The sequence below is a fragment of the Zosterops lateralis genome (genome assembly GCF_965231275.1).
Source record: "Zosterops lateralis genome assembly, chromosome: 13".
Taxonomy (NCBI): Eukaryota; Metazoa; Chordata; class Aves; order Passeriformes; family Zosteropidae; genus Zosterops; species Zosterops lateralis.
The window spans coordinates 15,634,376-15,649,319 of NC_139773.1; the positions used below are offsets into that span (position 1 = coordinate 15,634,376).

The 14,944-nt window shown below is 39.2% G+C and overlaps 1 long non-coding RNA gene across 1 annotated transcript in view; it reads right to left on the minus strand.

Moving 5' to 3' along the window:
* Positions 1-14,489, minus strand: part of LOC310914807 — a 63,561-nt gene extending 49,072 nt beyond the window's left edge. Inside the window, exon 1 of the long non-coding RNA XR_014591103.1 lies at positions 14,434-14,489. This is a non-coding gene — a long non-coding RNA (uncharacterized lncRNA). The remainder of the gene's footprint in view (positions 1-14,433) is intronic.
* Between the last annotated feature and the right edge of the window lie 455 nt (positions 14,490-14,944).

Consider the following 14,944-nt stretch of genomic DNA (forward strand, 5'->3'; position numbering starts at 1 on the left):
CAAAAATGCAGAGTTTCTTCCCAGCTCTATTAAGGAAACATGCCAGTTTCAGGCTTCCAACAGGGAAAAGGAATAATAATAAAAAAAAGAGTTTATAAATTATGAAAAGCAAGTTGACAGTGTGTCCTTATAAATATGAAGATTACCTATGCTACCCTCATGAATCTGAAAAGTCACAGTTTTAAAAAAATTGTAAAAACTACAGATTCAGCAAACTGAAAAATAATGGGTGAGTTTTGCTGACCAGGGAATAGTCTGCAATTTAGTTCTTTTCTTGTTTAACATTTACTGTATATTTCACCATCCAGAAATATTATTATGTTTACAGGAAAAGCCCCATTTTCCACAGAAAGGTCCCACTATTGACAATATGAATATCACAGTGAAATACATTCGGATACCTGAGAATATCCTCTGAATCTACTTATAGTCCCCAAGGAAAATCCTCTTATTTCTAAAAACAAAAATATCTGTTATATCAGCCAGTATATATTGACACAGAGATATGTATGAGTGCATGAGCCTGTATGAAAAAGGCCCAGGTACAATTTCATGCTTGCAGGGTTACTATTTTTAATAAGTCACTAAATCACTGTGTTAGAAAGTTTATGGATAAATGATGGACTGATCAGTGTAAAAAAAGACAGAGACCTGCAAAGAAAAGTGTGTCCTTTCTTTCATCTGATTCTAAATATGAAGCACATTTTAGACTATAAGATATGCTGATTTCAACTGAAGAATCTGAGCACTGCTGCTACTAATAGTTTTTTCTTGTTCTAAGCCATAGCAAGAACTCACTTCATTTTCATATTCACTAAAGTCATTGGAGCCTGATGTCTCCCATCCAATAAATGGTTTGAAATTTCTAGAAGTTCCATAGCTCTAGATTGAAATGAAAGCTTCAGGTCAGGAAAATTTCCACAAATTTAAAATGGATAAAATGCTCCATTACCAAAAGTCAATTTAAAACTTCAGCATCAAATAATTCTGGCAAATTTTGTAACAAAAAGAGTATGCATATTTTGATTAGGAGCAAAAGCATTGATATGGGTCACTTAGTGCTTTTAAAGCTTCCTCCCTTGCAATATTGATGGGCTGAGAATTAAATTGAAGCTGGCCTTTGTAGCAACAGAAGATAGTCAGATTTCCCTGAAACTTCCCCTGATACATCTGCTGAGCCCAGCTTTGGTTTACTTGGGAATTATTTTTTGAAATGCACTGAGTTTTCTCTATTAGTGCTGTATAAATATCATCTCCAGTGCAGAACCTGGAGGGAGTTTGGGAGTATGACTTAATCTGAATAACTAACATGCATTCAGAAGTTTGGGTTGGAAAGTAACTGAGAATACTGAATAGATTCAGCTAGCCCTTCACCTTTCTTTGATTATGCAGCTTTGTACTTTGTGAGGAAGACAAGTTTTCTTCACCATAAAAACAATCTTTTCAATATGAAAAGATGCCTGTCAAATCTGCATTCATCTTCAAATTCCTGTTGAATTTTGGAAGTAGAGAAATAAAGAAATGTTGTAAGAAAATAAAAAAGGAGCAATTATTTTGAATTATTAAGCAAGGTTAAAATTTACATTTTCAATTTAGGAGATGAAATATTTTCTCTCAGAAATATTTCCTACTGGAAAAATAAAATAACTTTTCCTTAAATAGAAGCTTCCTATAGAAACAGAAAAGAAAATCTACTTTGTTCCCCAAAGTTTGATTTTCTGTCAGAATAGCTGAAATGATACTTTCTGTTAGCCAACACTGAAATTTTCTGTCCAGTTTAGATGAAACCTTGTGAATTAATCCCACTATGCAAAGCTGGAACTACAACTGCCTTGCATTGGTTAAAAAAGGTTAAATGCATAAAAGAGTATAAAACAGCTGTATCCTAAGGAAATAATCCAACTGGAATTAAACCTAGAGGACTTCATGTTCTCCTCTTGGTAGAAGTCTATGTGATACCTGCAGGAAACCCACCTCAACAAATGGGGCAGATAAAGGCAAAAAGCTGCCTTCAAGAGAAGTGGGAGATGCTTTAGAGCACAGATTTCAGTGTCATGTCCTGAGCTCTGTCTAGGGATGGACACCTTCATCCACCATGCCTGGTAAGCCTTGGAAACCTGTCCCATCTGTTGGAAAAACCAAAACCTTTACAACCATCCAAGAGTCCCTCAGCACCAAAATGCAGTGATGTAATTTCATCTCATCCTTTTCCTTAAACTTTGCTTTCCCCGTTCTGCCTCAGATTTGCACACTGAGAGAGTTTTTGGTCTTTCATGTGCATTTTCATACACAATGATCAACTACAGATATCAGGACTGGACAAGTAAAGACTGATTTGCAGCCCAGTTCATCCTGAACAACTGGAGAACGAGCATAAAGGAAGTTGTGAATCTGTGATAGCATCTCATTATCTATTTGTAGGTCATTTGGTTTTGGTTTGTTGTGAAGCATCCAAAAGTGTGGAGTTTCATCCTTAAATAAAGCTATTTTGGTTTGAACAGCATAATAATGATTTTCTCATTTATGTTCTCAATACAAGTTTTTTATTGTGCGTATTTCTTCTCTGGGAAGCACCTCGACGAGCCCAATTCTTACCAAAAAGATATATTATATCTTAGAGATACAGATATAGATATATTCCTTGCTTCTCAGGGAAATTTGGTGTCAGTTCTGCCCCAGGATTGTCTTTGGCCTCCAGGAGTGGATGCAATGGCCAAACTGGGACGGTCGTGCCATCCCATCACTGGAGCTCCATCACTGCCAGCCCTGCAGCACCACACCCAAAATTTGGGGCCTCGCTCCCATTTTGGAGACTCTCCAAACGCTGGCTGCATCCCAGCCTTGTGTTGTGCTGTGTGAATCCAGAACAGGTCCCTGGGGATCAGCAAATGGCTTTTAAAAGCAACTTGATCGGCCGGTTCAGTTCTGCCGGGTTTGTCGCCTGGCTCGGGAGGTGACGTGTTTAACGTGGCATGACAGTCACAGCCGGGTGGCTGAGGTGGGGACAAAGGGGGTGATCCTGGGGAAAAACTCCTGCCCTGCCACCAAAAACCCACCCAGACTTTATTCCTTTAACCTCCAGCAATTCAACAGGCTTCGACTCTGAGCTGGGGGAAAGGAGGAAGAAGCCAGGCTCCCAAAATTGATTTCTTTCCAGGTAATACTTCTTACACAACAATCTGTTCCTTTCAGAAGGACACAGATTAGGGAAGTATTTGGTCAAGGGGCAGTAGAGGGCACTCCAGGCCAGATCAGGTTAAGTTTTGGTCACTTTATCTCTTCTTGTTGACGTAAATGCTCGAGGCCATGGCCTGGGGTTTTCCTGCAGAAATGTGTTTACAAGCAGGTCAAGGACTTGCAGACAGATAACCATTAGCAAAACAACTTTTCTATTGACAAAAGAGCACAGAATAGCGTGTTGGCAGATGAATTCTCTTGTTTCATTAAATGATTTAAAAAAAAAAAAAAAAAAAAAAAAAGAGAAAGTAAAAGAGAAGTTAAATCAAAGGCCTGCTGCCCATCTGAACTCTCAACCAGTTTTCTCACTAGAATTTAAGAATGTGACTCGCTCCCTGTCCGCTTGCAAAATGACACTGAGGACTTAGGCCAAAGTGCTGTGTTCAGTAATAAAGTAAGCTGGGATTTACTACTGGTCAGCAAGTGTGTGAGGCTTGTTAGCAGATTTGTTAACTCCAGTTCTGTTTTCAAATGAGAATCGCCCGCACCTCTGCAGCCCGAGGAAACAGTTTGGGAATCTCACCTGGCTTCATGTTTCCATACAAACCTCCTCACACTGGCAGCCCTGGTCCCATCCCTTGCCTCCCCCTCCCTCTCCAGCCCCCAGCAGGTTCATCAAAAGGTTTTGCCAAAGTTCAGGAACCTTTAGAGCAAGCCTAGCCGATTTATGGGTTTGTGGACAAAGCACAAGAGAGCTGCAGCTGCAGCTTGGGGACCCAGATGGGTCAGCCCGAGTTTTGCCTTTACATTCAGTGGCTTTTCAGAATTCCCAGCCTCAGAGCTCAGTCAGAGGATGCCTATATTTCCAGAAAAACGTAACCAACCAAGATTTCCACAGCCACATCCAGCCAAGAATGCTGTTCTGTGCGCACACACAAAAAGGCAGAGTTTTAAACAGCCACAAATTCAGCAGACAAAAAAAATTTAACAAAAAAAAAAAAAAAAAAAAAAAAAAAAAAAAAAAAAAAAAAAAAGTAGGAGGAAAAAAGTGCCACTCAAAACCCCGATGGTTATTTGCTACCTGTCAGTCAGGGTTAGGATATAACCAGAGGAGGAAGTGGCTTCTCGGAAAGCCTTGTTCAGCCTTACTGGAGGAATTTGTGGTCTATTCTGTGTACAGTTTGTGGTGTCTGAGTCACAACCTGACTCCAAGTCATGCAGGATTTCTAAATGGCAAACGTTGTCTCTCTGACGGAGGCCGCGCGTTAGTCAGAAACCAAATGTGTGTGCACTTGGGAGAGCTGGGACATTTAATGCCCAAACAACAAAGCAAGCTAAACAAAATGAGCTAAGCCAACTGGAATCAGCAGAAGAGGGTTCGTGTAACTCATCTGCCTGTATGAGTGGATTAAAATTCAGCCCGAGGTGTGAGCAACTCCACACATGAGCTGGAGGAAAAGGCTGGTGTGTGCCTTTGGGGGACAGCCACCTCTGGGCCTTTCCACACAATGCAGGAAAAGTGAAATCATTTCCCAGGGCGTGCTGGAAACTGAAGGGAAAGTACAGATGCTGTAAATCTGAATTCTTTTTAAAATAGTCACTCTCTGCTCATTTTCCTTTTGGTTTCTCTTTTTCATCCCTCTGTCACTCGCACACACAACTCTGTGCCAGCAAAGGGTCAGGAGGCTCTTGAGAGCTTCTGCTGGTGGAAGCTGGACAAGGTTACATGTGCAGGTTTAGCACCCAAATATCACTCCAAACCCCTGCCTTCGTCCTGGCCCTGCCTTTTAAAGCAACAGCTGCTGTGAAAGAAGTTATTTTTTCAAGCAAGAGCTACCTTGTCTTTGTTAATCAAGACACTAAGTGCCACTCCACCACAGCAGCATTCCTGCTGCCCCAACACCACTCATTTGCCTCCAGTCCCATTAATACTATTAAAAACTCAATAACTTTTCCTATCTTCTTCATTTAAATAATATTCCTCTATGAAGCGTAGCGATTAAAAATGCCTGTAAACTCTTCTATTAAAATGACATTTTAAAAGGCTTGATTTGAACATGGCTGTGTCACTTAGACTGGAAAAGTTTCTGTGAGTTCCCTTCCAAGCTGTTAAAGATTAGCTTGATGTAGATAAGACTATTCCCCAAACTCATTATCTGTCTTCAAAATGCACCTTAAGGACTACTTAATAAAGTCAAGGTTACGTGAAGAGTATTTCAGTGAAAACCAGTGAATGACTATTAATAAATCTGCATTACAGATTGGTTATTTTGTCTCTGTCTTTCATCTGAGCAATAGATGATCCTTCTGTTCTTTTTTTTTTTTTTTTTAACAATAAGCATGTGTTGCCTCTTTCCACAGGTCGCCAATGAATCAGAGGCAGCAGCAGTAGCAGAGAGCATTTTAGCATGTTTGCAATTAATCAGATCTAAGAAATGTAAACTATTTAGCAGAAAAGGATCACATATCCAGTGACCAATGCAAATTAAATGATAAGGACTCTTGATTGGGCCAAGCCTACATATAAAAAGATCATCATGCTACTCTTTCTATAACTGCATTTTTATTTCTCCAAAGTCATATTTCCTATTTCTTTCAATGTTATGGGTACGAAAATTTAATCCCATGAGTTCTGGTGCCAGCTAGCAGCAAGTCCATCCAGAAGGAAAACTCTACAACTTCTTGAAATAGGAAAACTGTTTAGCAGGACTTCTTCCTCAGACCTCCTCATCTGTTGTCCATAGAAATGCAAAGCTCGTGTTTTAAGGGTTGGACTGGTGGTGTAGGGTCCTGCAGCACCCATTGCCAAGGATTCTCACAAATCTTCATCCTCATCTCATTCTCAGAGAGCAGATTGGGAATTTTCTGGTGTCTAAGGGCTGGAATCTTCTCACTCACATCCCCACTCACACAGTGAGAGGCCTGGGTTCACGTGGGGAGCTCCCTCCCTTCCCCTCTCCATGGAGAGGATCAAAATGCTCCAGGACACACTCATATGTCTCCCCAGGGATGTCCAAGGGAGTAACACAAGAGGAGGGAGGAAAACTTATCACAGGCAAGCTTCCAGCAAATTTGGAGCAGAAATCTCAGGCTGAATTCAGTCTGTCCTATAGATATCTGAGTACGTCTAAGGTCTAAATACTTTTTTTATTTTTCAAACTATTTCTGGTTTCAGGTGAAAGCAGTCAACACAGAAGCTCACAGCTCTGTATGCATCAAAAGGAACCCTGCAGATTTTTTCTGGATTGACTTGCTGGAAACTGTTGATTCACTCTACCTGGAACAGCTCCAAAATACAGTCAGTTACCTGTCATTCAACCATTTCAGAGGAATTTGCATAACACAGATGTTTCCATATTTGCCATGCTCTACCTTGTGCAGTAAAGATTAGCCTGATTCAAGGCCAGGAAAAAAAAAAATCAAAGTACATAATCACTGGATCACTAGCTGCCTCTTACCTTTAAGTAAGTCCATGAACTCTGTGATTGTTTATTCTGGAGCATGTGTTTTTTAGATGGGACTATGTGTTTTGTCATATATTTATCTCATGCATTAGGCCCCTCAAAAACTTATGGGCACATCCATAGGGATTTCTGCACACAACTGAAGTCCTGCTCAAGCCCAGGCTCTAGACTTGCCAGATGGAAAGCATCTCTTGTCCAAGAGCCACAGAGTTTATTAGCATCATGTTGAACCTGAGCCTCTCAGTAAGGTATTTTGCCTTGATCAGAGTAAAATTAAACCTATCCACATTGCCAGCAGAGACAAGCCTACCACAGCCTGTGTGTGCAAGCATAAACAATGAGAGCAGCAGCCAATTACCCTGCAAAACCTTGGATCTGTTTTCAAACCACAACACAAATTTTAATGTTGTGTTTAGGTTCTTCACTTCAGGGGATTTACATATAAGTTTACATAACTTATGGAAAATCTGGTAATTAGGAGACCTGCACCTTATGAATCTCCTCGTTCCACTCTACAGATGAAATCTGCTTCACCCTGTGTTTTACCTTTGGGAAATTTTTACTCAATGAAACCAAAGAGGATGCACAAAAGCAAAACCATCTCAGCCCTTCTAGTGCTGCTCACTTCCACTTTTGGTAGAAACACAGAAACGTGCCAGAGTGAGGACAGAGCAATGCCAGTGCTGGTCCTGGGACTTGAAGGGCAAAATTTTCCTCACAGAGCTGGTAGATTCAAGGGAGACATAAGTTTGTTACCTACATAAAGGCCTGGCAAGAGCCTGGGAGAGAAGAAGCTGGAATTTAAATCTCCCAGAAGATCAGGGCAGGACCTTGCAGAAATGCTGGGAGCTGTTGTCATTGCTGCCTGGGAGAAGAGATGGGCCACACTGAATTATCCTGAAGGAGAACTCTCTCCATATTTTTTTCACAGATAGCAGAAGATTTAAAACAGGTGAGTGCCATCATACAACCTAAACCTTTTATTCTGTATTTCACATCTTCCTGGTTTATCTACAACTCATGCTACATTGAGTGAATTAGGAGGTTGATTGAAAAGTACATTATATACTAGTTACCTGTGAGATGTGCACTTTAGAAGTGAAGGTTTAGGGGCAGAGGAAAGGCATATAATAAAGAGTAGTGCACTTTGAAAGGTCTAGGCAATGCTGCAAGAAATAGCATTACTTCACAGTTGTCAAGGCTCAGAAGTTTTATTACCAAGGAATTTCACTTTTGCCTCTTATTCTTAACACATTGACCAGTTCTGGGACTGAGAGGATTTGCTGATCTAATATAGATAGTGATTTCGTAGGTTTGTTCAGATTTATATAGACAGCACCCTGGGATCAGGAATTACATTTAAAATGTAATAAAATGTTCTTGTGCACTTTTACTCACAAATACTGTACTTAAAAAAGTAAACATCAAATAATCTCAGATATCTTTCAAGAAAATGTTGACATAGCTCCAAGAGCTCATACAGATGACTGAATAGTTTTCTGAGTAAACTTAATAAACTCATATTCTTATTCTTTCAGTGCACCATGAAGTATCACATCATGGAGAAGAGAGAAAACTAAGCCATATAATTTAGGAGAAATCTATTTTAAACACATATTTCAGCATAGGAAGACAGAATATAGACATTTATGTAGGCATGTTTTTATACTACTTACAGCCTTAGCATTTAAATAATGGCAGCATTTGAGCGTTTCGCCCACATAAAGAAATCAAGTTCCCCTTGCAAAAATTTTGTCCCTGCTCCTAAAGTGAGACCTCAATCCTTTTCTACACAGCAGCAGTGTTACAATGATCTCAAGGGGCAGGATTTGACCCCTAATGTGCTCAGAAGGACTTTGTGTAAGTTGGGAGTTTTAGCACAATTGCTCCTCTAAGTAGTCAAAATGATTCATCTACATTATCTGTCTTTATTAAACAGTCATTTACCCTAGTGAGTCCCACTCAAGGGAATCTTTATTATTCAGACAAGCCCTTACAGTCATAATGACACAAAATATATATAGGAATAGTTAATAATACTGTTATTCCTATGTCTGTGGATAAACATCAGCTGGTAATTTTATATCAACAATCCATCAGAGCAGAGACAAAAATCTACAGCTAACATGAGCAGGAAATCCATAATAACATGCCAGAGATCTGGTGAATGCTATTAAGCAAGAGAGACCACCATGAGGAGACAATTTTGGATTCTTAATGTATTTTTCACAAAATCATTAAATGAAGACTTTCTCACAAAATTTAACAAAACAGTTGTAACCCTTGAGGTCTGTTGAAGTCCAAAGTTGTGTCAAAGCTGGTAGCATGGCTGATATTCTCAATCTAAAATCATTTAAGTATATATATTTTTTTCTCTATTCTGCAGGAGATAGATTTGTTAAAATCTACCCAAGTCATCAATGGGACAATTGTTTCTCCCTCAAGGAGTGTACATGGACAACACAGCTCAATAAAATTGGCACGTCTCATGTTAGAATCCAACATTAAGTCTGAAGAAAGGCCTCAGGGAGGCCTTTCTGTGTCTGGGAATATCTACAACTCTTTGAAATTTCCATAATAATGCCAGGGCCCCACTTCTAAGTCAGGGGAAGGTGAAAGAAGGGAGTTTTTCCAATGTTACATCAGATTGGAAGCTCTTCATAGGAATGGGTGAATGTTTTCACCTCCAAGGCATTTGTAGTTTCAGACGTGTTGGATGCTGAGAAAGCTCTTGATCCTTCAACTCTAATTTGAGGGAACAATATATATTTTTAGGATTTTTAAATCACTTCTAATAAAGATCTGATAAAGATTTGTTACAATCTTGAGGGATTGGAGCACTGCACCACAAAATGTTGTGGGTTTTAATCTGCTGAAGGACTGAAGCATCATGACTTCTAAGGTTTTGTCGAGTCATATGTTTCTATGAAACTTTGTTTTAAGAAAAGGAAAAACTTATCATCCCTCATAGTCTGATTTAGATAGCAGAGGTTTTGGGACAGCCTCCAAAGGCACTGTCCTGCTTCAAAGCAGCGCCAAACGCTTCATCTTGAATCTACATTTTGAACCTACAGCTGAAGGAGTTCAAACGTTTGTGTGAAATACACCCAATTTTTCTCTCTCCATCTGTTTTTGGATGTTTTGTGCCAGCCCTGTGCGGTACCTCGGCCATGTGCAGGTGAATTAGAGCTGCAGGATGAACACTGCAAGACTTTATGGAGTATCCTGCTCTTTGATCTCCCTGGTTCCTGCCCAGAGATGAACACAGCGAGCTAAGCACAGCAATTAGCAGTAACAGCTATTAACGAGCTTCACAAAAGACACAAAAGGACACAAGTAGGTGGTTTACAACTTGGCAGATAAAAACAAAGTGGGCGCTTTCTTCTGCACACCACTCCTCCAGCAAGTTCAGACTAAGGGACCAGAGGATTAACTGGCTAACAGTCCAGTTCTGTTAAATAGATCTCAAAAATATAAAATGTATTGTATCTGTGTGTAGTCCCTGTAGCAGAGGAAATATATTTTGGTTTACCCTTAACAAGGTCCTTTGTGAGCAAAAATTTTTGGGAATGACCACTTTTTACTGCATTGCCTTCTGAGTTAAAACTAAAGGAGTCAGCGTGGACGTCACTTGGATTTCAGTGTATGAGGTAAATGAAAGGAAAATCAAACACTGACTGCCCTGTACAACCACAGCAGTTTCCATTGGCACTGCTGCCCAAGGAGAGGCTGTACACAACAAAACTATATTTTGTATTTCTGGCTAACAGTTCACACGCCTCTCCTCTATCCCAACCACCTCTCTGAAAAGCCAAGAAGAGAACCTAAGCCAGCCTTCTGTTGCTGGTTCTGGGGCTCAGACTTGAGTTAGGTGATGTTTCAAGAGGTTATTCCCTGCAGATCGTTCCAAGGCGTACCCCCATCACACCCTATGCCCTCCCAAACACTTCCCCCACTGCCTGGGAAACTGGAGCTGCAGGTGACACTTCTGTGCTGTGGCTGTGACAGATCACCCTGACTTCTCATGCTGTTTTAACAGCAGAACCAGTCTCCCTCCTTGTCCCCCACAAGTCTGTAAATGATGTGGCCACATTTGCTTGTTGTTGTTTTGACAAACAACACACATTGGCTGGAGTACCCCCACCAGATGATAGATTCACAAACGTGGCCTAACAAAAACTCATTTTTCTGTACAAATACCGGTCTTGAGAGACATCTCATAATAGTATTGCATCAGGGATATCTCTAAAGCTGACAAATTTCCAAACACATATATTTATATTATACATATATATAGGAATAAGAAGCTGGAAAGAAAAGAGGGGGGAAAAATAGGAAAGAAGATGCAATAAGTCAGAGACCATCTAAGGATTTTTAGCCATAAGCTATTTCTTAAATTAGGAAGCAAAACAAGCATTAATCAGAACATTAGCTCCAGACAGTGCAGCAACATCAAGAACATTGCTAGTGAAAGTCCTGAATCTTTATAGACCTACAAAACATTTATATAACTTTATCAATCATTGGCTTGGAGCAATCATATAGCATGAGATGTGTAAAAATCTATAGAAAAACAAAAATAATATTTTTTTTTTTAATTTACTTTTTGTCCCTGTGCACTGTGTGTGAGGACATTTTGAAACAGATTACAGACAGTGTCCTCTTTTCCATACACATCTGATTCCAGTGCAGTATCTTCAAAGTAGCCAAAAAGTTGTGCTGGGAAGCCTGGCTGGTGCAAAGATCAATTCCTGCATCCTCACCATGAGAGTAGATGCATCCCAAGGAAACAGTGACCTAGAGAAAAGGTTTTGGCCAGTAGAACAATCCCTACATGATCTTCTGGGGGAACCTCTGGGATTTTTCAGACACTGAAGCATTCTGGATTGTGGAAAAAGGCAATTCATTAACAATTTCTTTCCCACTCCAGGCTGTACCAAAAGTAAATCATTATCCAACTTTGCTAAATGGGGAAAACAAGACATGAAACATGGTTAGGAGCACAATGAATTCAGGCATAAAAGTCTAAGATCCCTTTTCTGAGGACCAAAAATCTGTTCCTGTCAGTTTTCGTGTGACAATCAGACTACACATGGTTTCTCACTTTATCCTTTCCTCTCAGAAGGGACTTTATCCACATCCATGAAAGCTCAAGAGTTGTTCAATTTCCCTGCTACAGTGCTGCTTCCTCAGGCTGAGAAGCTCCTCACAAGAAAACTTTATGATCATTTACTTTCTTTTCAGCCACTGACTTCAAGTACTTATTCTGAATAAATGGAGAACAGAACACACATGTGCAATACAAGATGTTGAGCTTTATAATGCCCTCTTTAATATCCTCCTCTTTTCTTTCCAATTAATAACTCTGGATGTTGTAACTAATCTAACTTGGACTTAGAAAAAGCACTTGGCTCATAACCCTTAAATAGCATGTCTAGCATGGTGGAGGTGACTGTAAATTATCCAAAAGTCTGTTAAATCTTTTCAGAATTTTAAGTTTTAAAAAAGACCCCCAAGCTGAAGGAGTTTCCATGGCCTTCCTACGTGCCAGTATTTAAGATTGAGTGCTTCGGTGAGGTGGGAGTTATATTTAAAAATTCTATATACATTTACATCAACTTAGCCTTAAAGGGACATTTTATCCTTTCCTTGCAGGGAAAATGTGTTCTTGGATTCAGCTTCATTTAATCACCTTTTAGTCCAGCTCTTAGTGAAATTTCTTAGGGCATTGATTGCTTGAGGTTTGCTTTAATTCCTTCCAAGAGTGAATCGTGTAACGTATTCACTACTAAGACACGTATTTGAGGGCTGGCTGGGGAAACTGATAGAAGTAGATGTAGCAAAAAGATACATTTTCCTTTCCTCCCCTTCTCTTGTCCTGTCACTGAAACACAGAGTACAGTTAAAACCTAAGAGGAAGTGGGTATGTTGTTGTAACACCCTTTCTTCACATCTAATCTGTGGAACGGGTTATCTGATCCCAATTCTCCTGTTATTGCAGCGGGCACAACACAGATTGCGATCCAGTGGTGGGATAAAGAGAACATAAAACCTTCAGAAACATTTGTCAAGATTTCCCTTTATACTTACAGATGCTAAAACCAGAGGCACAGAAGCAGAGAATTCAACATGTGCTAATGGGCACCGAGCACTGAAATGATTTCTAATATTAATGCCTATAAAATAAAAATGATATTTCTATAAACACATTTCCGTGGCACTTTGTCCACCATAAACTCTCCCTAATGCCTGTGCTTTTTTAACTTTATCTTCAAATTCTCGGAATCAGAACCACTAATACAGCTGCCTGACAATGAATATAGCAAATATATCCCAAATTGTATAACAGTTTTGACAAATACTTTTCTTTGTTTGGGAAGTGCTCACTTTAACCAATCAACACTCATCATTATGTGTCTGGACATGCTAATCACCTACTATTTTTTCCATTCCCTGATTGCAAGTGTGCAAGTTATTGTAAGAAGATAAATGTGTGATTATAGATGTGTTTGAATATTTCACAGATTAAAAGTTACTCTTGTATATATTCGGTGATTCAAAACCATGTGTATAAGTATCCACTGTCTGAATATTTGCAATAATTAATGATGTGATCTCTTTATATATACTAAATAAAAGCTAGCACTGGTATTCACAAAGATATCTGGAAATTTATTTTCGTTATTACTTAATTGTACTCTCAAAATTATTTCTCAACAGAAGAGTGAAAGCCACTAAAAAAAGATATATATACCTTATCGTGCTTAATAGGTCACCATATCTTAATAATGAAAAAAGATTAAATAAGGAAAAACAAACCAAATGTGTGAGATGACTTTTCCAGCAGCATTAATGTATCAGTTTCTCAACTGTGTAAACTGGTGTAAATCAAGTTAGGTCAACAGAACAAAACCAGCTCCAGACCTCTGTACCCTCTTAAAAAAAGCACTTGCACTTTCTGCTTATGAGTTAAAATACAACAGTACTTGCACTTTTTTTTTTTCTTTTTTTGGAGATAGACAAGTGAGAATTTGGAGAATGGTTTTCTTTTTGTTTTAGTAATTCTCCCTAAAATAGCTTTCAATTTTTTTAAAAATTATTTTTTAATTTTTTTTTTCTGTCCCTTGAACAATATGAAAAAGGTCAAATGCCTCAAGTCAAAACTCTACCTCTAAAATACTAAGCAGTGCAGCAGGGCAGACTACTTGTGGTATGTTGGTTTATTAAAACATATATATTAATTTGGTTATTAGTCATAAAGGCCCAGAAAATTCACTTAGTTCTTCAGACAGTACAGAAATCAGTGGACCTCAACTGTCCTTAATTACTTTCTTGGAATGTGATAACTCTTCTCAATGGGCCTGACACCCAGAGAAGTCAGAGTCCACAGTCTTTAACACTTTTGAACTAAGAAATATTCTCCCTATCCTTTCCTCTGCTCTCCCAAAACAAGAGAAAATTAAATATTCTGTTTACAAACCCAATAGACTGTTCAATATTGGCCCATTTTAATTACTGGCTGAATCAGTACATGAAATCTGTATATCTCAATTCAAGAAGGGTTTATGGTGGCATCTGTTCTCAAATTTTAAAAGAATAATTACCTCTTAAAAAAAAAAAAAGATCTTCAGCACAACTGAGCTACTTTCACTTGAATAAATTAATCATAATTGTTGCTGAATTAAAATCTCTTCCTTTGTCTTTCCAAAACTTCTACAGTCACAGTGAAGTTTTAGGTAATTCTGAGGTAGGGGTGAGCCAGAACTGTTTTTTCTTTAAAAAAATTACTTACAACAGAAGCAGGTCTGAGAGCCAGACTCTCTCTCTCTTTCACTCTCTCTCTCTGTTAGGCTTCATTTGATAGCTATGAACTGTGGATAAAGAATAAATATGGCTTTTCAGTGCCCTAGGACTCTCACCTGACTTATTTATGTCTGACCTGGTAGAACACCACTGACCTTGGAAAGTTTAATTGAGGCTGGGATTATATGGCACTGCTTGAGGCCACCTGAATTTAGAGGGTGTGACACACACACACTTTCTCTGGCTGCCTCTCCTCTGCCAGGGGATACACGTGTGTGTGCACGTGTGTGTGTGCACATGTGTGTGTGTGTGCACATTTGTGCACCCCAAATTGAGCCTGGCAGTGGGGAAATGCCCTGCTGTAAGCTCACAACATGCTGTATCTTAAGGGAAAAGATTAATACTGCCAGGCAGACAGCAGGAATGTGATAGGGTTATTTGGGGTTTTTTTCTCTTTTTTTTTTTTTTTTTTTTTTTTTTTTTTTTTTTTTTTGGTGGGT